General features: G+C 38.5%; 1 protein-coding gene across 1 annotated transcript in view; it reads right to left on the bottom strand.

The window, feature by feature from the left end:
* LOC129776521 (zinc finger protein ush-like) overlaps nt 1-23578 on the bottom strand; it is a 548035-nt gene that overhangs the window by 475150 nt on the left and 49307 nt on the right. The gene's annotated exons all lie outside the window — the stretch shown is intronic.

Genomic DNA, 23578 nt, shown 5'->3' with positions numbered 1-23578 from the left:
TCGCTTGACGTTTTGAATTATTGTTCCCCCATTTGTTTGTTCAACAGAAAGAAACACTCAACCAGCATGAACTGCAACATTAAATTAAATACCCCTATCCTGGAGAGTTTGCACCGTCCCTTAATCTCGAGAAACAATTACATATAAATAACGCCCACCACTCGCAAGAAGGATTATCTGCGAGATCCGTTATTTATGCCCATTCGTGGGGCCCACTGCAAATGTCAACGGCTTTCTGCTCGTTCGTCACGCTTGCAAATGTGCAACCAGACAAGCGAAAAATCCTTTGTCTGGCTCCTTTGCCTGGAGAAGGGTCTCTGTGCGAAGAGATGCCAGGATTAAGATGGAAAGCTAATTAATCTCAAACTTCTGTAGTCGAGCACCACGGTCGGAGAGCGCGGTGGGTCATCGTAATCAGTCATCGAAGATGACAAAAGCCAAAGAGACGGTGAGATTGTATCAGTACTTTGCAGAAATTTTTCCACCCAGGATGCACCGAGAATAATTTGCGCGGAAGTCGAAGCAAATGCTCTTTATCTTCCGATTAATTCCAGCTCTTTCCGGAAAAGAAAACCAGTAAAAACTTTTCCTCTGGTCTCCGTGCCGTCCTTATCATCCAACTTGACTCCGAAAACCAGGATAAAGAAAGAAAACAACTATGCGGAAACGATATCTTCCATGGTTCCGGCACTTTCTTCTTTCATCGTGATGGACAAATTTCTGCCCACTCCAAACTAACCCTGGGGACATCGGGGAAGAGAAGAAGCGAAAAAAAACTTTCCCTTTTAACAAATTAGCCTCACCGACGGCTTCCGCCCCCGCCGATGAATTCTGCACACTGAACACTGAAAGTTTGTCTTGTTTTTGATTAATTTCACGCGCCGCTCCGATCCGTCACCGACGCCCCGATGATTTACTTGCACCATTAAAGGCTTAGATTCGATCCATTATGGGGGCCCATAATTACGCACCGCGGCGCAGAACGGCGACCGGCGACGATAGCTAATGGTTCGCTCTAATCTGGGATAGATTAGACGCAAGAACAAAACAAGAACAGCGGCCCTCCGGGGGCCTCGCGTGGAGGTGGTCTTGCGGGTGAAACACAGAAACAAGACAAAAACAAAGCATAACCTCATCATCATACATCTAGATTCTCACTCCTGACTCGTTGACGGTCTGACGGCCTGCCGGGGAATTTGAATTCCATGGAGACACTCAACGAACACCACGAATCACGAGAGGTGATTTTTAGTCTGACAAAGTGAGTCACTAGATAAAATTATCAGAGGTAATCCCTTTTGGAACGAACTGAAAAAAAGAAAATCGAAAATATCTCGAACGAGAGATAAGAGAATTTTTTTGATATTGTTGGTTGTTGCTTTTGGGGAGAAACTGGGGAAAATAGATCGAAAATGTTCGGCATTTGTCGAAACAGGTAGGTCAATTGGTGAAAGTACATAAGGGTGCCAATGAAAATAGTCATTTTGAATTTTCGAACGCACATCCTGCAAAATTTTCAATTTCACAGAAATATACCCTATGTTAAATTTCAGGTCTATCGGACTTCATTTACTAGTGTCCCAAAGAAGTCCTGGTTAGAGTTCTTTGAAACCCGAGAAATCACCCAAGAGGGTACATTTTTTGCAAAAAAAATGATGTCAATTGTTGTAACGACGGCATGACACGTCGAGATCTACTGAAACGGAAACAATTATTTTGTTCACAATCGACTTTATAAGACTTCGTTGTTTTTTCGGAATACGGGGCAGAACATATGGTGTAACAGTTCGACTGGAAAGTTCATAAGGTTGACGTCTAGATGGCACCTCTTGCAAAAATTGTTAGTAAACACAATGCATCATCCTTCAATGGATACGTGTCAAAATTTTACAGCAATCGGTCGATTGGTTCGTGATCCACCGTATCCTCCAGGTCTGGCCCAGCGACTATTTTCTGTTCGCAGACCTGAAGAGAATGCTCGCTGGCAAGAAATTTAAGACCGACGATGAAGTGATTACCGAAACTGAGGCCTATTTTGAGGAAAAGCCGAAAGAGTACTATAAAAATGGTATCGAAAAGTTGCAAGATCGCTATAATGGCTGTATCACTCCCGAAGGCAATTATGTTGAATAAGCTTCTTAAGCTTCTTAAGCCCCGATAAGCTTCTTAAAACTGTCGTCAACTTTTCCCGAGGCAAGCAAATACCATTTTAATGCATCTTGAGTCATTGGTACGTAATACTTTACAAGGGTGGCTCAACTATTTTTCTCTAGGATGGCCCTAATTAAAAATAATACAAAGACATGAAATTGTCATGAACCGGCAACTGACATTGGTCACAATTATGTCGAACCTGCCAAACTGTCCCAGAAAGTCGATTTTTGACGAAAAAAAAAGTTTCGTAGTAACAGTAGATCTTTTTGATACGGTAGACAATCTGGCCGGCCATTCTATTCCACCAGCTCAGCACCAAAACTAGTCACCTTGCCGATCTCACAATCTCTCTGTTCCTTTCTCTCTTACTCTCTCACTGTCACTCACTCACTGCACTGTGATCGACGTGAAGAACGACTTCAAAAGTGTCAGCCTGGAGGCCATTGCCGAGGCTTTACACAGATTGATGGTCCCTAGCTAGCTGTACAGGATACTGAGAAGTTGTTTCCAGAATCGGATCGTTATATATAACACAGAGGACATGAAGGGTGTGTCACATCAAATTGCATCACGGAAAAACGCTGTAGTAATTCGCCCAGTAGACCGATCCTTTTGAAAATTTTAGACAGTAAAATAAAAACTATTAAACAACTTTTGGCATTTTCTTGTTATTCATACTTCGAGCCCAAGCCCGTATGCTCGCACCTTCCTCTTTACCCTGTCCATAAGGTTCTGTACAACGTCAGGTTGTAGTTTTTTTTTGAACAGAAATCCATTTTCTCTTGAAGTCCGCCTCCGATTTGACAACATTTGGGTTCTTCCGGAGGGCCTGCTTCATAATCGCCCAATATTTCTCTATTGGACGAAGCTCCGGCGCGTTGGGCGGGTTCATTTCCTTTGGCACGAAGGTGACCCCGTTGGCTTCGTACCACTCCAACACGTCCTTTGAATAGTGGCACGAAGCGAGATCCGGCCAGAAGATGGTCGGGCCCTCGTGCTGCTTCAATAGTGGTAGTAAGCGCTTCTGTAGGCACTCCTTAAGGTAAACCTGCCCGTTCACCGTGCCGGTCATCACGAAGGGGGCGTTCTGCTTTCCGCAAGAGCAGATCGCTTGCCACACCATGTACTTTTTGGCAAACTTGGATAGTTTCTGCTTGCGAATCTCCTCCGGAACGCTGAATTTGTCCTCTGCGGAGAAGAACAACAGGCCCGGCAGCTGACGAAAGTCCGCTTTGACGTAGGTTTCGTCGTCCATTACCAGGCAATGCGGCTTCGTCAGCATTTCGGTGTACAGCTTCCGGGCTCGCGTCTTCCCCACCATGTTTTGCCTTTCGTCGCGGATAGGAGCCTTCTAAACCTTGTATGTACGCAGGCCCTCCCGCTGCTTGGTCCGCTGGACGAATGAACTTGACAAATTCAGCTTATTGGCGACATCCCGGACCGAACTTCTCGGATCACGTCTAAACTGCTTAACTACGCGCTTGTGATCTTTTTCACTGACGGAGCATCCTTTTTTGCCGTTCTTCACCTTCCGGTCGATGGTTAGGTTCTCGAAGTATCGTTTTAGTACTCTGCTGACCGTGGATTGGACGATTCCCAGCATCTTACCGATGTCCCGATGTGACAACTCCGGATTCTCGAAATGAGTGCACAGGATTAATTCACGACGCTCTTTTTCGTTCGACGACATTTTTCCAAATTTACGAAAAATTAACAGTGAAGCATGGCCAACGTGATCTATACACTCTTATCTGATTATAAGCGAAAGCTGAAGATATAATTCCTAAAAATTAAATTTCTACAGCGTTTTTTCCGTGATGCAATTTGATGTGACACACCCTTTATACTGAAGAGCATCTCGGCTTGAGTTCCACAAGGTTCCATCCTAGGTTCAACGCTTCGGAACACGATGTACGACGGTGTGCTAACGCTAAAGCTACCCAAAGGTGTGGAGATCGTAGGCTTCGTGGACGGCATCGTAACAGCGGTAATTAGCAAGACGCTCCAGGAAGTGGAAACGTTGGCGACTGAGGCGGTAGATGGATGGATCCAGATGACACATCACAAAACCGAGGTGCTGTTAGTGAGCACTCGCGAAGCAGTGCTGCGGCCAGAAGTCTCGGTCGGAGGACATACCATCGTTTCGAGGCGGCAGTGAAATACAGGTCAGACTCGATTATCCGGAGTATTTTAATTTTGATTTTCGGAAATTTTGGATAATTTGTATAATAATTCCATATTTAATAGCTAATATTAGTATCAAATGAAAGGGCTTGATTAGTAGAACACAGTTGTTTATGAAACATGCAAATTCAAAATGGCCGCCACCACAAGATGGCGCCATACATATTTTTCTCACAACCCTATCAATATGGGTATCAAATGAAAGGGTTGACTAGTAGAATACAGTTATTTATGAAAAAAATCAAATCTAAGATCGCGGCCACTACAAAATGGCGGATTACACATTTTCTTAGAACCCCATCAATATGGGTATCAAATGAAAAAGCTTGACTAGTAAAACACAGTTATTTATGAAAAATGCAAATCCAAAATGGCCGCCACTACAAAATGGCGCCATATTTTTTTTCAAAGCCCCATCAATATGGGTATCAAATGAAGGTGCTCGACTGTAGAAATCAGTAGATAATGATAAATCCGAATCCAAGATGACCGCAGTTTCCGAATAACCAATTACTTTTTAATGGTTCCATTTAGCTTGCCCTTTTTGTATGTATGTTTGAGTGTTTGTAGGGTGGTCCCACATTAATAGAAAATTGACCCCGTCCCTGATGACTGATTGATCTGAAATTTGGAATATACGAGGGTCGTTCAAAAAATAAGTTTCAGTGCCTCAGAAATCGTGGGAAAATAAAGTTAGAACAAAAAATAAGGTGATTTTCGTAATCTACGTTTCATTTTCTATTTCAGTTCAGCGGTCAACGATTCGATAACAGTGAATTAATTCGTGACGCAGTTACATCGTACTTCAAAAAGTTGGAAGCTACACATTTCGAAAAACACGTGCCACACTATGAAAAACGCCTCGAACGTTACGGCGATTATGTAGAAAAATAGAAAATAAAACGTAGATTACGAAAATCATCTTGTTTTTTATCCTAACTTCATTTTTCCGCGATTTCTGAGGCACTGAAACTTATTTTTTGATCGATCATATTATTCGTTTTTTATTCGGAGCTCAGAAAACCATCCGAAAATCATATCTCTACTCTAGAATGACCCCTTAACAACCGCAGGATTTAAAGAGACATTTTTTACAATGAATCTCATTTGTGACTTTTTTTCCATCGCCGTCTGAAATTGGTCCATATTTTAGATGAGAGTTTCTTCCAGCAAGATAACAAGAAGGGTGTTCATTATTCAGGGTGAATATAATTATTAAATTCCTGTCGATCATATATGAGATTGAAAAAATGTATAAAGGTTTTCCAAAATCGCTTACTTTTAGTAATTTCTCCTCGATTTCCTCACGCAATAAATTTGTCATGCACACCCCTAGGTCACAAACGCTATATAAAACAGAACAGAAGTTTAACATATAAATTATCTATGGAATCTGATTCTTTTCTGCTCTCGTTTCATTTTAATCACTAGTTTACCTGTGCAAAGCTCTGTTCTGGGATAAATCACTTCAAAATACACTGCAATAATCCTTTGATAATTCCGATAAACTTTCACTCGATTTGAATCCACAATTAATTTCGCTCTATTGAATATTTTGTTCTGTTTATCAACCTTCTAATGACAAACGATGACGAATTCGATCCCCTGGACAGCGTCAGTGGCTCATGATGGGATTAGGTCAACTATGTTGTTTATTTTGCTTACGAGAAAGCGCTATCAACAGCGACTATAACCCAGTTACCATGAACTCCCCAGAGACAACCGACAAAACTCTTTCAAAATAAACCGAACCGAAGATATAGCTCGAGGTTCATCGTTCGTAGCATAATAATAGTAAAAAAAATATTTTGAAAACGTCAACAACAACAACAAGAACTAAACTAATATTTCAATCGAATCCGTGCTAACACGGTCTAAGCTCATGAATTTTAATACCTTCTTGGTAATTTAACTTGAAGGTACATATGTTGAAATAGGACAGCCACTGTTCAAACATGTAAGTGCTGTTTTCTAGTTAGTTGAATTGTACTATAGTTTTGGTGGTGTTAAAAGGATGGCATTATGATTCAAACGTTGTTTGGATTACTCAAAAAATCCTGGCGACATTCTGATTATTTTCCCAGGTAAGACCATAATTTAAAAAAATCCCACTACCTCCAACTGTCTTATAGGCATAGTTCATAACAACGTTTCACACAATGATCAATTCGCTTTATCAATTTCAGAATAAACCCTGCACTCTGATCGCATGCTTGCCACAGCAGTTGATAATCGCATGATCTGTTGCAGTTACGCATCAACAAATCACGATTACGTGTCGAGTTCATCAACCCACTGAGCGCATATGCAGCTGCCGCCGCGAGAAATCGAGTGAGTCACTTGTGCGAGCCATTCAACCTCTCTGAAAAGTGGAAAGAATCTGGCAAGTAATCCCCCCAGGAACAATAGTAAACAAAGTTGCACTGGAAAGTACCCCCCGTCCGGAGGAGGGGGGGGGTGTAATCCTCTCCCAACAAAATGATGAATTTTAATTGAACTGATAAATTCTCGGTCGACGCGGGGATAAATCGTATCCGTAAATCCTGATTGAGTGACCGGCCGGCAAATTTTGCCAATCTGCGCTTCACCCCGCCGAGAACAAAGTTACAAAAACGCAAAGTCGATTCCGCTACTTTTTCGCCGTTTGCTGATGCTGCGTCGCCATCCATTAAACCAAATCGTAATCTTATCATATTTCTCAACATATATTTATTTTACTTCAGACATTGATTTTCATTTCTGTAATAAATTTTGTTTTTAAGCGAGTGCGAGATAGAGAGCGCACATTCAACGCGCGAGCAGATGAATTATCTTCCTGCGTGGACCGGATTACGGGTCCAGCGAGAGGTCTGCTTTTCATCAATTGGTCCCGCGTTCTCGGTTCTAAGATCCTGAGTGACTTCTAGACGGCCAACAAAACAATGTTGGCAAACCACACCTATTTGAGCGCCGCCACCGCCGCCGCGCGTTTCGAAACAGAATGATTTAATTCACTGATTACGGGTGCATTACGTTTCGACGAGGGGCGCCTCCAGAATCCAGAATGCATCTTCTTCGATGAAAGGCAAGGGGTACGAAGTACCACCCCTTATCATTCTGGTTCAATTCCCCCGCCCTCTCGCTTCCTACCACTCCACGTTGTGTCGATGCGATCGTCCGCTCCGACAGTGCCCTTGGTAAGTGGCGGAGATGGGAAGCGCGCCCATTCGGGATGATGTTCGATGTCTGGAGCTTTTATTGGTTTGGCGCCGAAAATGATTCCGCCGGTTATCGGTTGACAATCTCCGGCAGAATGGCGCACGGCGATGAGTTTTCGGGATTGATTCTGAATATATACACGCTCAGATTTTTTTTCAATTTCTCTCTGTCTCTCTGTATCGCCGCATAATGATAAATGAGATGAAGACTCGCTTATCGCCGAGTGAATCATCGGAGAAGCTTTCTTGGGATGTACTTTTGAACAAACTGACGGCATATGTTAAAACAGTGATCATTTGAAAGAGAAAAAACGGGTGGTTTTCCGTGAACTTTTAGCGCCCATATCGCCGCCGGTGCATCAAATCAACCGGACATACCATACACAATCTCCGATCCCAAGGCCGCCCTCTGTCCCTCGCCATGTGATATCACGAGCACTCGAACGGTTATGAAATGTGCACAATAAATAATTAACATAAATTTCCTTATCTGCAATAAAAATCAAGAGCGCGCGGCTTGTTTACACCATATACTGCAGTCAAGTGCGGGTCGGGTTCGGGGGATGACGAGATGGCGAGAGGGAAAAAGATATATATCTCTCTCGCAGCAGCAGCAGCCACAACCACAAAACAGCTGCTGATCTCAGCTGTCCAACGGGGGGAGCCCAGTTGGAAAACGGGGACCGTTTTAACCCGGTGCTGATGTGCGCGACATCATTCATCACGAAAGGCCCGCAAAGTAAATCAATTGAAATATGATCACGACTTGGGTGATTTGCAATTTTTCGATCGATTCAATTATGATTCGATTCAAACGACTTCGAGCGATGCCCGAATTGCACTCGGGGACGCAATACTTGTTCATTGCTAAATTGTCCCAATCGGCTGCTGGTTGGGTAACCACCATTTCCAGTTGATGCTAGTGAACGGAAACGAGATAAGACATCTTAACAGAGACTATCGCACAGCGAAATACAATAAATGGAACGCTAATACACAATATCGCATCGAGGAAACGCTTGTCGTTTTTTTTGTTGCGCTGCAGCTTGTATTATATGCGTGTGACGATTTGTTTGTTGAGATTTGTGGTGCGATCGGGGGTCATTCCAAGGAAACACAATGAATCGCACACGCAACTGATGGTGCCCTGGTGGCTGGGTGACGGGGCGGTCCACGTGATAGCGAGATTATGTTTGTGCTGTGACTACGACTAACTGTATACGGCGCAATGGATCAATCTGCGGGAGCAACCGAGATTTAAATCCGTTGTTCACGAGCAGTGTTTCGATTTCGATCAATATCGAATGATACACAATGTGTCATGCAAGTAACCTCTCACGAATATATAACCAAACAAGAGTGGATCGTTCAGATACTTGTATGAATGACAGTCATCACTTGTGTTACGCTAAATGATTAAACAAAGAGAGGAACGAAGACTGTTGACTGCATATCCGAGCTGTACCAAACATCGCACACCATTTTCGAAGCCTGCATACAAGTTTGAACAGCATATATCGTCCCGTTCTACTATAGCGAAAACCACTGCACAGACAAGTGCGAGAAGTGATACAAGAACAATTACGTCATCATTCGGTCACCATTTTGGAGAGCAGCGAATGGGAAAAGAGCCAAAACGAGAGAGTTTTTGTTTCTCACTGAAGCGGTGTTGCTAGTAAAACTATGCGGTCTATATGAATATACAGCCATTCCATGTCAAACCGATATAGTGGTTCTCGGATTTTCGTGGGAAGTGGAAATTTTGTTCTTTGTCGCAAATCATTAGACCCGTTATTTTTTATTTTTTTGTTAGGGTGACCATTTCCACTTTAGGCTGGTCCGAAAAATCAAATTTTTCCACTTTTTTCAAAAAATGACTTGTTTCAAAAATTCATAACTTTTGAACTACTGAGCCGATTTAAATGATCTATATATATTAAATTAAAGCCAATTAGCTGACCTTTTTACCACATACCAGAGTTGCACAAAATGGTAATTTTGGTTTCGTTATAAATGATTGTATTTGTTTTTTATAGTTTTCATGGTCTCGAGACCAAAGGCACTATATTATTTAATTTTTTTTTTTTTTGGAAGCTGAGAATTTTTTACATAACATATCTCGAAACCAGATAGGCGTTTTTTTTTGTTTTTAAGTTATGATTTTTCAAAGTTTACCGTAATTATTTCGTAATTATTCATTGTATTTATTACTTATAGTTTTCATGGTCTCGGGACCAAAGGCGCTATATTATTTTATTTTTTTTTTGGAAGCTGAGAATTTTTTACATAACATATCTCGAAACCAGAGAGGCGTTTTTTTTGTTTTTAATTTATGATTATTCAAAGTTTACCGTAATTATTCATTGTATTTATTATTTATAGTTTTCATGGTCTCGGGACCAAAGGCGCTATATTATTTCATTTTTTTTCGGAAAGCTGAGAATTTTTTACATAACCTATCTCGAAACCAGATAGGCGTTTTTTTTTGTTTTTAAGTTATGATTTTTCAAAGTTTACCGTAATTGTTTCAAAATAATTCATTGTACTTATTATTTATAGTTTTCATGGTTTCGGAACCAAAGGCGCTATATTATTTCATTTTTTTTTATAAAGCTGAGAATTTTTTACATAACATATCTCGAAACCAGATAGGCGTTTTTTTTTTGTTTTTAAGTTATGATTTTTCAAAGTTTACCGTAATTGTTTCGTAATTATTCATTGTATTTATTATTTATAGTTTTCATGGTCTCGGGACCAAAGGCGCTATATTATTTCATTTTTTTTCGGAAAGCTGAGAATTTTTTACATAACCTATCTCGAAACCAGATAGGCGTTTTTTTTTTGTTTTTAAGTTATGATTTTTCAAAGTTTACCGTAATTATTTCGTAATTATTCATTGTATTTATTATTTATAGTTTTCATGGTCTCGGGACCAAAGGCGCTATATTATTTCATTTTTTTTCGGAAAGCTGAGAATTTTTTACATAACATATCTCGAAACCAGATAGGCGTTTTTTTTTTGTTTTTAAGTTATGATTTTTCAAAGTTTACCGTAATTATTTCGTAATTATTCATTGTACTTATTATTTATAGTTTTCATGGTTTCGGAACCAAAGGCGCTATATTATTTCATTTTTTTTTTTTTTTTTTTTGAAAGCTGAGAATTTTTTACATAACATATCTCGAAACCAGATAGGCGTTTTTTTTTTGTTTTTAAGTTATGATTTTTCAAAGTTTACCGTAATTATTTCGTAATTATTCATTGTATTTATTACTTATAGTTTTCATGGTCTCGGGACCAAAGGCGCTATATTTTTTTTTTTTTTTTTGGAAGCTGAGAATTTTTTACATAACATATCTCGAAACCAGATAGGCGTTTTTTTTTTTGTTTTTAAGTTATGATTTTTCAAAGTTTACCGTAATTATTTCGTAATTATTCATTGTATTTATTATTTATAGTTTTCATGGTCTCGGGACCAAAGGCGCTATATTATTTCATTTTTTTTCGGAAAGCTGAGAATTTTTTACATAACCTATCTCGAAACCAGATAGGCGTTTTTTTTTTGTTTTTAAGTTATGATTTTTCAAAGTTTACCGTAATTATTTCGTAATTATTCATTGTATTTATTATTTATAGTTTTCATGGTCTCGGGACCAAAGGCGCTATATTATTTCATTTTTTTTTTTTTTTTTTTGAAAGCTGAGAATTTTTTACATAACATATCTCGAAACCAGATAGGCGTTTTTTTTTGTTTTTAAGTTATGATTTTTCAAAGTTTACCGTAATTATTTCGTAATTATTCATTGTATTTATTACTTATAGTTTTCATGGTCTCGGGACCAAAGGCGCTATATTTTTTTTTTTTTTTTTTGGAAGCTGAGAATTTTTTACATAACATATCTCGAAACCAGATAGGCGTTTTTTTTTTGTTTTTAAGTTATGATTTTTCAAAGTTTACCGTAATTATTTCGTAATTATTCATTGTACTTATTATTTATAGTTTTCATGGTTTCGGAACCAAAGGCGCTATATTATTTCATTTTTTTTTTTTGAAAGCTGAGAATTTTTTACATAACATATCTCGAAACCAGATAGGCGTTTTTTCTTGTTTTTAAGTTATGATTTTTCAAAGTTTACCGTAATTATTTCGTAATTATTCATTGTATTTATTATTTATAGTTTTCATGGTTTCGGGACCAAAGGCGCTATATTATTTAATTTTTTTTCGGAAAGCTGAGAATTTTTAACATAACCTATCTCGAAACCAGATAGGCGTTTTTTTTTTTGTTTTTAAGTTATGATTTTTCAAAGTTTACCGTAATTGTTTCGTAATAATTCATTGTACTTATTATTTATTATTTTCATGGTTTCGGAACCAAAGGCGCTATATTATTTCATTTTTTTTTTTGGAAAGCTGAGAATTTTTTACATAACATATCTCGAAACCAGATAGGCGTTTTTTTTTTGTTTTTAAGTTATGATTTTTCAAAGTTTACCGTAATTGTTTCGTAATAATTCATTGTACTTATTATTTATTATTTTCATGGTTTCGGAACCAAAGGCGCTATATTATTTCATTTTTTTTTTGGAAAGCTGAGAATTTTCTACATAACATATCTCGAAACCAGAGAGGCGTTTTTTTTTGTTTTTAAGTTATGATTTTTCAAAGTTTACCGTAATTATTTCGTAATTATTCATTGTATTTATTATTTATAGTTTTCATGGTCTCGGGACCAAAGGCGCTATATTATTTCATTTTTTTTCGGAAAGCTGAGAATTTTTTACATAACCTATCTCGAAACCAGATAGGCGTTTTTTTTTTGTTTTTAAGTTATGATTTTTCAAAGTTTACCGTAATTATTTCGTAATTATTCATTGTATTTATTATTTATAGTTTTCATGGTCTCGGGACCAAAGGCGCTATATTATTTCATTTTTTTTTTTTTTTTTTTGAAAGCTGAGAATTTTTTACATAACATATCTCGAAACCAGATAGGCGTTTTTTTTTGTTTTTAAGTTATGATTTTTCAAAGTTTACCGTAATTATTTCGTAATTATTCATTGTATTTATTACTTATAGTTTTCATGGTCTCGGGACCAAAGGCGCTATATTTTTTTTTTTTTTTTTGGAAGCTGAGAATTTTTTACATAACATATCTCGAAACCAGATAGGCGTTTTTTTTTTGTTTTTAAGTTATGATTTTTCAAAGTTTACCGTAATTATTTCGTAATTATTCATTGTACTTATTATTTATAGTTTTCATGGTTTCGGAACCAAAGGCGCTATATTATTTCATTTTTTTTTTTTGAAAGCTGAGAATTTTTTACATAACATATCTCGAAACCAGATAGGCGTTTTTTCTTGTTTTTAAGTTATGATTTTTCAAAGTTTACCGTAATTATTTCGTAATTATTCATTGTATTTATTATTTATAGTTTTCATGGTTTCGGGACCAAAGGCGCTATATTATTTAATTTTTTTTCGGAAAGCTGAGAATTTTTAACATAACCTATCTCGAAACCAGATAGGCGTTTTTTTTTTTGTTTTTAAGTTATGATTTTTCAAAGTTTACCGTAATTGTTTCGTAATAATTCATTGTACTTATTATTTATTATTTTCATGGTTTCGGAACCAAAGGCGCTATATTATTTCATTTTTTTTTTTGGAAAGCTGAGAATTTTTTACATAACATATCTCGAAACCAGATAGGCGTTTTTTTTTTGTTTTTAAGTTATGATTTTTCAAAGTTTACCGTAATTGTTTCGTAATAATTCATTGTACTTATTATTTATTATTTTCATGGTTTCGGAACCAAAGGCGCTATATTATTTCATTTTTTTTTTGGAAAGCTGAGAATTTTCTACATAACATATCTCGAAACCAGAGAGGCGTTTTTTTTTGTTTTTAAGTTATGATTTTTCAAAGTTTACCGTAATTATATCGTAATTATTCATTGTATTTATTATTTAAAATTTTCACTATATTTTTTTATATTTTTTTGGAAAGCTGAGAATTTTTTACACAACATATTTCGAAACCAGATAGGCGTTTTTTCGTTTTTATTTCGTAATCATTTACCACGTTCACTATGGCGCTTGCCATCAATGGCTCGCACAAGCCTCGCTAATCGGGTAGCGTTCACTACTGGGGCATTTGATTTTCAGAAACTTTTTATTAACTCTTTGTATGCATCTGCGAGATCTGGTGGCGAGTACGCGATGCCCAAGAAATTGGAGACCGGCAGCCCACAACCGAGCGAATTGGAGGAACATTGTTCATCAGGCCTCGTCATAAGACGGAAAACCAATTAAGTGAAATAAGTGCATTTGTGTGTGCATGTGCGCGTACCTGTGCAAGGGTATTTATGTTTGCGTGTTGTAGATGATGTTTACGTTGACGTTGACATCGTGATGTACGATTCGTCGTCCATGAGAATGCCTCCTCTGTAATTCGTCAGACCCTCATAGTAAAACTTCCGGGCACGCGTTTTGGCCACTAGACTCTGCTTCAGAGTCCTGTTTGGTTGCTTACAGGCTCGAATCTTTCTGACGGTACTTTGTCTGGCATTGAATTTTTTGGAGATACCATAATCCAATAGCTCTGGCTTTGCTCTAACCGTCCTGAGCACCTTCAAATGACCCATTCCAGCGTGATATAACAACGTTTTGACTCACTAAAAACAGTTTTTTTTTCTCGTTTTCATGTAGAAATCACACGATTTCCAAATAGTAAACGATATTAAAGTAAAATAGAGAAAATTTCCTACAAGAATCTTCAGTTCGAGAATATATTACAGTTGAATTCGCTTTTTTCCAGCCCAATTCTTTTGTGACGTGAAACGCCTGACATTAATGTTGTATTTTCAGTTCCATTTCAAAACATACAAACTTTGTTCTATGATTTGTCAACAAAAGATGAACGGTGATTCCTGTATACTCAGTTTTTCAAAAAACTCGCAAAAACGTTTTTGCACTGTGCGAAAAAACAGTCTCCACGAAGCGTTGTCACGTCACAAAATCAATAAGTAGTATTAAATGAGAATTTCGCCGTATTGTAGCAAGCTCTATATTATTTTTGACGTACGACTACGTCTTTCATTTCTATATCTGGGTGTAAAATCAAAGTTTCGAAAACGAAAGCATTACGCCGGTGACCGATTTGAGCGTTAATAGCTCCTAAACAACCGAAGGAAATGGTATGATAAACACTTCATTCGAAAGATAAAATGTTTACGCGTTATATACTTGTTACTTTTTCATCCAAAAACTTGTTTCAATAGCCTTAAAATTGCTTTCAAAACAGGCTATTGAATTCATCCATCGATATATAAGCGAGCGAGCGAGTATCGAGGGGAATCTGGAAAGATGTTATCGTTGCTGAAAAATAATCTGCCAGTTCCCCTGGAAATTGAAAAAAACATTCAAGCGAAAGAGCTTATTTTGATGTTTTCTATCCATATAACACTGCGACCAAATACATTTGGTTTCGTGATTTTTCAATCAAGTGCGATCAACGTAAGACCACGTCTTTCGGCAATTTATTAGAGGTGCAATGAATCTTAACCCATTAGTGCCCAGCGTATGAAATTTAATACCCAAAAATGTCCGTTTTTGAAAAACTGTTTTTGATGAAACTAGAGTATTAAGCGCATTTCAAATGATACCACATGACAATTAAGAGTGTTTTTTGTGTCAGTGTCATTTTATCTGTCATTTTTGTTGTTTTGTAGTGTATTGAAGCTTGCAAAGTTCGAGTTCTATGGAGTCGCGAAAGTAAATTTTATCAAAGTTTTACCACTTAAAGGATTCTAAATTGCTCAAATCTGTGAAACAACACTACTAGACAAGTGTAAAAATGATATCTAGCAAAAAATCTGAAGAAAATTATGAAACCGCAAAAAAATCTATGTTTACTTTTGAGCGTATGAAATTTCATACGCTGTGCAACTACGATATATTTTTTTCTCAATACGATATTTCAGCTTCCCGATAAGCTGTACAATTATCTGATTGATTTGGACGAAGACGCTTTCGAAAATCTAGTGTCAACAAATGGTATTGACTTTGTCATCGTGCCCCCAAGCGGTGGAGACAGCGATGTGGATGCTGGAGATAGTGACCCGGAGGACGACACTTCCGGTTTTGGCAAACAAGTGAATGTCGAGAGCAACATTGAATGAGGCCAATCACAAGAATGTTCCTCGGGCAGCAGCAAGAAGCGGAGAGCCAGACACTGGGAAAAAATGACCTTAAATTCAGATGATTGACATAAATCCAGCAAGGATCGAGTTCATGCAGATCAAGCCTAAACAATCGAAGTCATCGGAAGTTAGGTTTGACGGAATAAATCATTCAATTAATACGAATCCAACTAGTACCCAACGAAGGTGTACGTATTGCAGCCGATGTACGATGTATATTTGCTTGAAGTGTGCTGTGGGTTTGCACCAATCGGAGTGCTTTCTCCGATACCTTATCAGTGATACTAAATCCGATACACTGCCGTTCTACGCAAATATGTACTATGTTCTATGCACTCCCTATGAACCGTGGGACAATTATGCGTAGAACGGCAGTACACGAAAGTGCTAATAAACCATGAGAATAATTGTTGAAGTTGAATTTTATGAAATAAAACCGTTTCGTTCGATATTCAAATGATTTCCATTTTTGATACTGCTCAGCGTATGAAATTTCATACCTCAGATATCTCAACTTCCAAAAAACTCCAAACCAAAATATTGAATTGAATCTACCTGTTTCCTGCAGAACACGGCATACCGTTGTTTGGGAAAATTGAGGGTGGTCCTAAACCGACCTCCAATTTCTACATCGTGATTGTTTAACACGTTCACTCTAGCGCTTGCCATCAATGGCTAGCACAATCCTGGTTCATCGAGTGGCATTCACTACAGGGGGAACGCATTTGATTTTTCTATCAGAAATGTTTGATAAACTCTTTGTATGTGTGCATGTACACGTGCCTATACAAAGGCGTTTATTTTTGCGTGTTGAAGATGCCTTTAACTTTGACTTGGACGTTGACTGTGATAGTTAACCGTTGACGTTTGCGTGTGCATTTGGATGTGTACTATCCATGTCTAACTCCACACGCGTCGCTCTAAGTTCTTACCACTCAAATATTATCTCCCTCTCGATTGAATCCTATCTGCTCACTATCAAACTTTATTTTTTTTTTTCATTCTTATTCGCGTACCCTAGATACATGCCAACGCTATCATTCACGATCGTATTGCGGAATTTCATGCCATTTTCGATCCTTCAGATCCGTTTTTAACGAACCGGAAGTCACCATCCTCGATTTTAAAATGACATCGAAATACGATATTCTACTTCCGCTGGTACGACACCTGCAATACCCAAATCGTATGGGATTTCCAAACCGGAAGTCGAAACAAGAATCAAATCTATATTTGTGGAATCTTAATTCATCTATTGTTGACAAAACATAGAAGAAGGTTCATTTGAATGTTTTGAAACGGAACCGAAAATACAATATTAATGTTCAATAGACGGAAGCAGCAAAAAGTCGGGTATTTTTTTTTTTTTTATCTGTATTATAGTGACTTTCAACTCATTTGGCTGGTTCGTCACTTCTACTTCCATTTTTGGAAGAATGTCGGGAGTGATAATTGAACTCGTAACCTTTAGCGTGAGAGGCATGGATGTTACCACTACGCCAGATCGCCTCCACAAAAAAAGTCGGGTATTGCGACATCCCAAAAGTATTTGACTGACAACAAGCCAATCGATCTATAAAATATTCTCCAACTGATGATTCTTGTAGTAAATTTTCTCAATTTCACTAAAACATCGTTTAATATTGTGTGTTTCATACATACAAACGCAAAACAAAATGTTTGTATTGAGTCAAAATATTACCACGTCACGCTGGAATGGATCGTACACTTTGCGTGACGTTACAACGACTTCTTGGGACAGTTGATACTCCTCCATTTGTGGACCAATCTTAAACAAATTTTGTGGGTTCTTGACTCTCATTTCTTGCTGGAAGAAACCCAAGTATAAAAAGGTTTGCACTTAGGTTCAGCTGATAAATTAAAAAAATGCTCTATTTTTGTGACATGACAACGCTTCAAAATACCTGTTTTTCAAATGCTTGTTTCTCATAAATTACAAAATAAAATCTACATCTACCCACGGCTCTTCAAACAAGTATTTAATCATCCATTCAATGGTATGTAGACATTGAATTTTGGTTAAGCAAGTGCAGAGATATCTCAAGAAACATAAAAATAGTGAATAATTATGTAGTTTTTAAACTCGTCTCTCTCAAAGGTTGGCGCATAAAAATCAAATTCGTTTCCAGGAATTGACAATATAACTAGTGCTTATTCAAATTACGTTTTCAATTTTTTCCTAAAACTAAATTTGAAAATTGGTTCATTTGTGCATAACCTCATGGAATGGGTCAAATGCAGCTTCCTATGTTTTTTCAAGGTATCATAAATATAGACCGGATTCACCAGTGCCATGTATCAAAATACGCTTTATTTTCGGGATTATTGCTACCCTAGTTGATGAGGCATACTGCACTACCTTTCCTTCCCTTTCTCGGCGACTGTAAGGACGTGGCCATTCAGAGTGTTTTTTATTCAAATTCGTTGGTCCTGATCAATCACTTGACGATTGTAGGAAACGCTTTCAAAAATATTCAATTTCTAACAATAAAGGAAATAAAATGTTTTTTTTTCAGTCGGAAGATATGTAAAACTAGTGGCTAGCGTTGGAAAACACGCAAACCAGCGTTGGGGAGAAGGGGCCATTTTTTTGACGTAGGACTACGTCTTTCATTTCTATACCGGGGTGTAAAATCAAAGTTTCGAAACCGAAAGCGTTACGCCGGAGACCGAGATTTTGAGCGTTAATAGCTCCTGAACAACTGAACGAAATGGTATGATAAACACTTCTTTCGAAAGATAAAATGTCTACGCGTTATATACTTGTTACTTTTTGATCCAAAAACTCGTTTCAATAGCCTTAAAATTGTTCTCGAAACAGGCTATTGAAATCACCAATCGGTATATAAGTAAGCGCCGCTCGGAAATCCACTCAGTTCTAATTGAACAGCGATTGGAGCATGTTGTCGCTGTTGTGGTGAAGCTCTTCGTTTATCATGAAAGCGCGGATGAACGGTGTCACCAAGAGCCTGTTTGTGCACCTTAGGCCAGAAGGTAATCCATCAGGAGGAGAGTGATGCCACAAACGGTTCCCCGGGAAGACATCGCTACACAAACACATACACGCGCGGAATTCTTTCCGTTTGGATGCCATTCAGCATCGAGAAAGTTCCGGAAAGATCTAATCATTTCTGGAAAATAATCTGCCAGTTCCTCTGGGAATTTAAAAATACATTCATGTGAAAGAGTTTATTTTAATGTTTTCTAATCAAGTAACACAGCGATCAAATTCATTTGATTTTGTAATTTTTCAACCAAGTGTAATTAACAGGAAAGCTTCTGAAGATTATTCTTCCCCATCAGTAGGATATTTCCGTATCCAATATTGTATGCGCACGCAATCGATTATTGCTCAGTCGTCGAAAGTTTCGAGCTCAGAGAGTTCATTCCCCTCTAGTTTGCCTTCCAAATTGCCATCGTAAACCACACCTTCTCTCGATTCAATCACACACAAAAAGCATACTTAAGCGATATTCTGGTGGTGATACGCATTCATTTTTCGTGAGGACATCGACAAGACAACATCCTATAAAGACAACATCGTTGCCTAACGTGCTGGAGGAGGTGGACGGCGAAGGATCGACACATACACGCGCAGAATTCTTTCCGTTTGGATGCCATTCAGCACCGAGAAAGTTCCGGAAAGATCTAATCATTGCTGGAAAATAATCTGCCAGTTCCTCTGGGAATTTAAAAATACATTCATGTGAAAGAGTTTATTTTAATGTTTTCTATCCATGTAACACTGTGACCAAATATTTTTCAATCAAGAGCTATTAACAGGTGGTTATCGAATTAGTATTAACCACTGGTGGGCTTCCAGTATCGAGGAAAATGTGGAAATATCTAATCGTTGCTGGAAAATAATCTGCCAGTTCCCCTTGGAATTGAAAATTACATTCAAGCGAAAGAGTTTATTTTAATGTTTTCTATCCATAAAATATACATATAATACATTTGGTTTCGTGATTTGTCAATCAAGTGCAGTTAGCAGGAAAGCTTCTGAAGATTATTCTTCAGAACAAGTTTTTCGTATCATATATTGGATGCATAAAACCTTGTGCCTCCAACGTAACGCTCTCGTTTTCGAAGTCCCCCAAATATTCATTTATTAATTCATTCAGAATGGATTTTGATTCAACTTCAAACAAATGATCTCTAAATCAACGATAGTCCTACGTCACCCTTGCGGTTATACCATAGATATAACCCACTTCCTGTTTTCAATACATTTCTCAATTGGTGTATTTATTGCAAGGTTCAATACAGGATGACAACATTGCAGAACTGTTTGACTGCAATAATTCTGATTATTATTCCCGCTCAACCGCTATCTTATCAGTTCGTAGACCATGTGCACTTAGAGTCACACACACACATTCTCATCCCGGGAAAAGATGGACAGCTCATCTGGATCACTCGCTGCTGCTGCTGTCTGCTGGCCGCTGGGTGTGATGTCTGGATTTGATAACTGTCAGTCTCGAGCACGCGGTCGTACATTTCACCGAAAGAGGGGCAGAAGCAGCGCGTTGCGCAGCATCATCATCAACAAATTGCTATCTAAAAAGCATTCTTTCGGTACCATTTTTTTTCCTTCCCCGCTCAAAGCGATTGGAGATTAGCTTGCTCCGGGCGCTTCCACCCCCGCTCCAGCCAAGCAGAGGGTCTGACATTTTGTGGGGAGTCGCCTAGACAAAAATCAAACCGATGACTTCCAGAGATAGCCTCGGTCGCAGTCTCCAAGTGCGTGTACGAATGGACGAGCGAGCGAGTGAGTGAGTGAGTTAGTTAGTGAATGACATCGCGGATTAATTTCAGGATCAAGTTTCAGGTCAGTCATCGCCATTCGTGTGCGCAATCGGCATGTTAAACCCGGTGTGGTACCGAGCGGACCGAGGGGCGATATACTCGGCTGGAAATGGAATATACGCGAGATAAACGAATATATTTGTGAGTGAGATATATCTCTCATCCTTATCGGCATGAAAAATAACATCAATTAACATAAAACACACTCACACCGAGAAATGCTCCCTTGGCACGGTGGTTTAGAAGCATACCAGCGGGGGCTGCGTATTTTCTCCAGTGTAAGTAAATAATCGACAGTCAGAACCAGATGCTTTTAGTTTTGTTTTAAGCGCCCTTCTGGTTTACGTTCTCGGGTTACGCTTCCACCGTCGTAAGCCGCAGTGGCCGGGATGCATTTTTGTTCCCCTTAATGCTTGCACTTTAGTCGGACAAATTGGTCGACCTTGGGGTTCTGTTCTGCCGCCGCCCTTCGGAGCGGTGCTTCTTTGTCAGAACGCGCCGATATCGATCATCGACAATTAATCAATTAATTAATAAAACGGCTTCAATTGTGCCACGGGATGAACCCCTCTATGGTTCGGGTCTGCCAAAGCACTTCCTTTTCAAGTTTCACCGCCAATTGGAGAGTTTATCGCGCGGACCATTCGGTCCGGCACCAGATAACGAAAGCCTTACTCTCCTCCCCGGTCAGTCCTCCACGCACCATACTTTACCGGACGGTCTTTACAACAAGGCGAGTAAAAACCAAAATTAATATGCATAAATTACTTCGGTGAAATAATGCTCGCTGTTTGGCCGCTTTTCGAAATCAATTTTGCGCACTGCCCAGCCGCGGAAAGTCGGCTACAAGAGAATCAGAATGGTTATCTCATCTCTCACCCCTCGCTCGCCTCAGTTCGCTTCACCCGCCCGAGAGTCGTGGCGGAAAAAAGCATTAAAGAATAAAAGAAATATAAATATGATAAATATATTGATATCAATAGTTGATAAGCTACGGGACTTTGGGAGAGAATGGGTTGCGAGCGCCCGAGCCGGGATCGGAATTTCTACAGAAAATGGACATTATAAAAGCCAAAATATGATATGATAGTATATTTTTCAGGATTAATTTGACTAAAACAATAAAAAAGTTGGACGATAAGCCGTTGGGGGGAGATAGTGAAATCTTGAGTGCTGACAGAATAATGGTGGAACCGGACATGCATTCCCGCGCACCTGTTTCGTTGAAGGTGTGTGTAAGAGTGTGTATTTGTGGGAGGGGTACAATGAACTTCGATGATTCGAAACATGGGTAAGAGATTCGTTCTCTGAGGTAGGTGCTTTGACTTTGACTGGAATATACGCTCATAACTGACGACAATGTCATGAAAGCTATGTTTTTTTTGCTCTTTATTAAAATGACTTTCAACCTCCTACTGAAATGCTCATGCATTTGGCTACTCATGACTACTAAAAACTATAAGCACAAGTTCCCTATCGTTGATAATTGATGGATAATTTCTCTTCTGCGGACGACAAACCAAGGAAAAATTATCTCAAGAACACCATGGACACAAAGATACATAAAAAGCCTACTTGAGAAATGCGGTCTTCCATTCATTAGAGCGTCAAGAGACCTATTTTGGCAATGACCTTAGATGACATTCATCCTATAAAAGGTTATTTTTGACGTAGAATTACGTCTTTCGGGAACATATTGGGGTACAAATTGAAAATCGAAAATCGAGCACATCGTGAAAATTGTCCAATTTCAAACGCTTATTGCTCAGTCATTTTATGATGGATTGATGAGATTTTTGCGTCATTCAATTCCGGCACTCTATAACAATTTTTTACATTGACTAAAATAATATATGTCATGAAACTAACTATCGAACAATTGAAAAATCTCAACCCCCATCCTAACGGAAATACCCACTTCTGATAGTTCGAAATTGAAGACACATGCGGCGGGTCCCTAACAGAGACATCTAAACCAAGCTGCCTGGGGGAAATCGGCATCGCAATTACATGAAATTAAGGGGAGCTTTTGCTCCCACCGAAATGTGTTCCCTAACAGAGACATCAAAACCAAGCTGCCTGGGGGAAACCGACATTCAAATACATGAAAGTAGGGGGAGCTTTTGTTTCCACCGAAATGTGTTCCCTAACAGAGACTTAAAAACCAAGGTGCTCGGGGAAATCGGCATTGCAAATATATGCAAGTCGGGGGCATTTTTATATTGTATGTAAGGTGAAACGATTAATCCTAGCAATTTAAATTTGGAACTTTAATGTTGGTTGCTTCGTGAAATTTCAAATCAATGACCGACCGTGTATTGTGAAAAATTTAGCACAAGTGTAATTATAAAATTGTATACGGTAGTAGTTGTGTTACAAAGGTCTTTATATATAAAACGGTTTATTTCAATTTTCATGAATAAAAACCAAGGTGTGCTCCCACTCGAGAGCGGGTCATTCGGTTTAAGCTGTCTGTTTTGTTTTGTATATTTTCACCCAAGAAAAGTTCATACGGCGATAAAAGTTGGAAAAGTGAAGGGAAAAGTGATTTCCCATATGCTCTACATATAGTATTAGGCGTTGTTATTCCAATTAAAATTCGCATTGGTTGAATAATCACTCAGAAAGTAACAATTATAAAAGAAAATTACCTTTTCCATTTCTATATATTTCATTCCACTTCGTTCTTTCTGTCTTTCTGTCTTTCTGTCTTCCTGTCTTTCTGTCTTTCTGTCTTTCTGTCTTTCTGTCGTTCTGTCTTTCTGTCTTTCTGTCTTTCTGTCTTTCTGTCTTTCTGTCTTTCTGTCTTTCGGTCTTTCTGTCTTTCTGTCTTCCTGACTTTCTGTCTTTCTGTCTTTTTGTCTTTCTGTCTTTCGGTCTTTCGGTCTTTCTGTTTTTCTGTCTTTCGGTCTTTCGGTCTTTCTGTCTTTCTGTCTTTCTGTCTTTCTCTCTTTCTGGCTACAACTCTAAAATGTTCTATAATTTTCCCTGCTCAGTTTGACGCACTTCTC

The sequence above is a fragment of the Toxorhynchites rutilus genome, chromosome 3 (genome assembly GCF_029784135.1).
Source record: "Toxorhynchites rutilus septentrionalis strain SRP chromosome 3, ASM2978413v1, whole genome shotgun sequence".
NCBI lineage: Eukaryota > Metazoa > Arthropoda > Insecta > Diptera > Culicidae > Toxorhynchites > Toxorhynchites rutilus.
The sequence above is the reverse complement of the archived record's forward strand: the minus strand, read 5'-3'. Positions and strand labels throughout refer to the sequence as shown.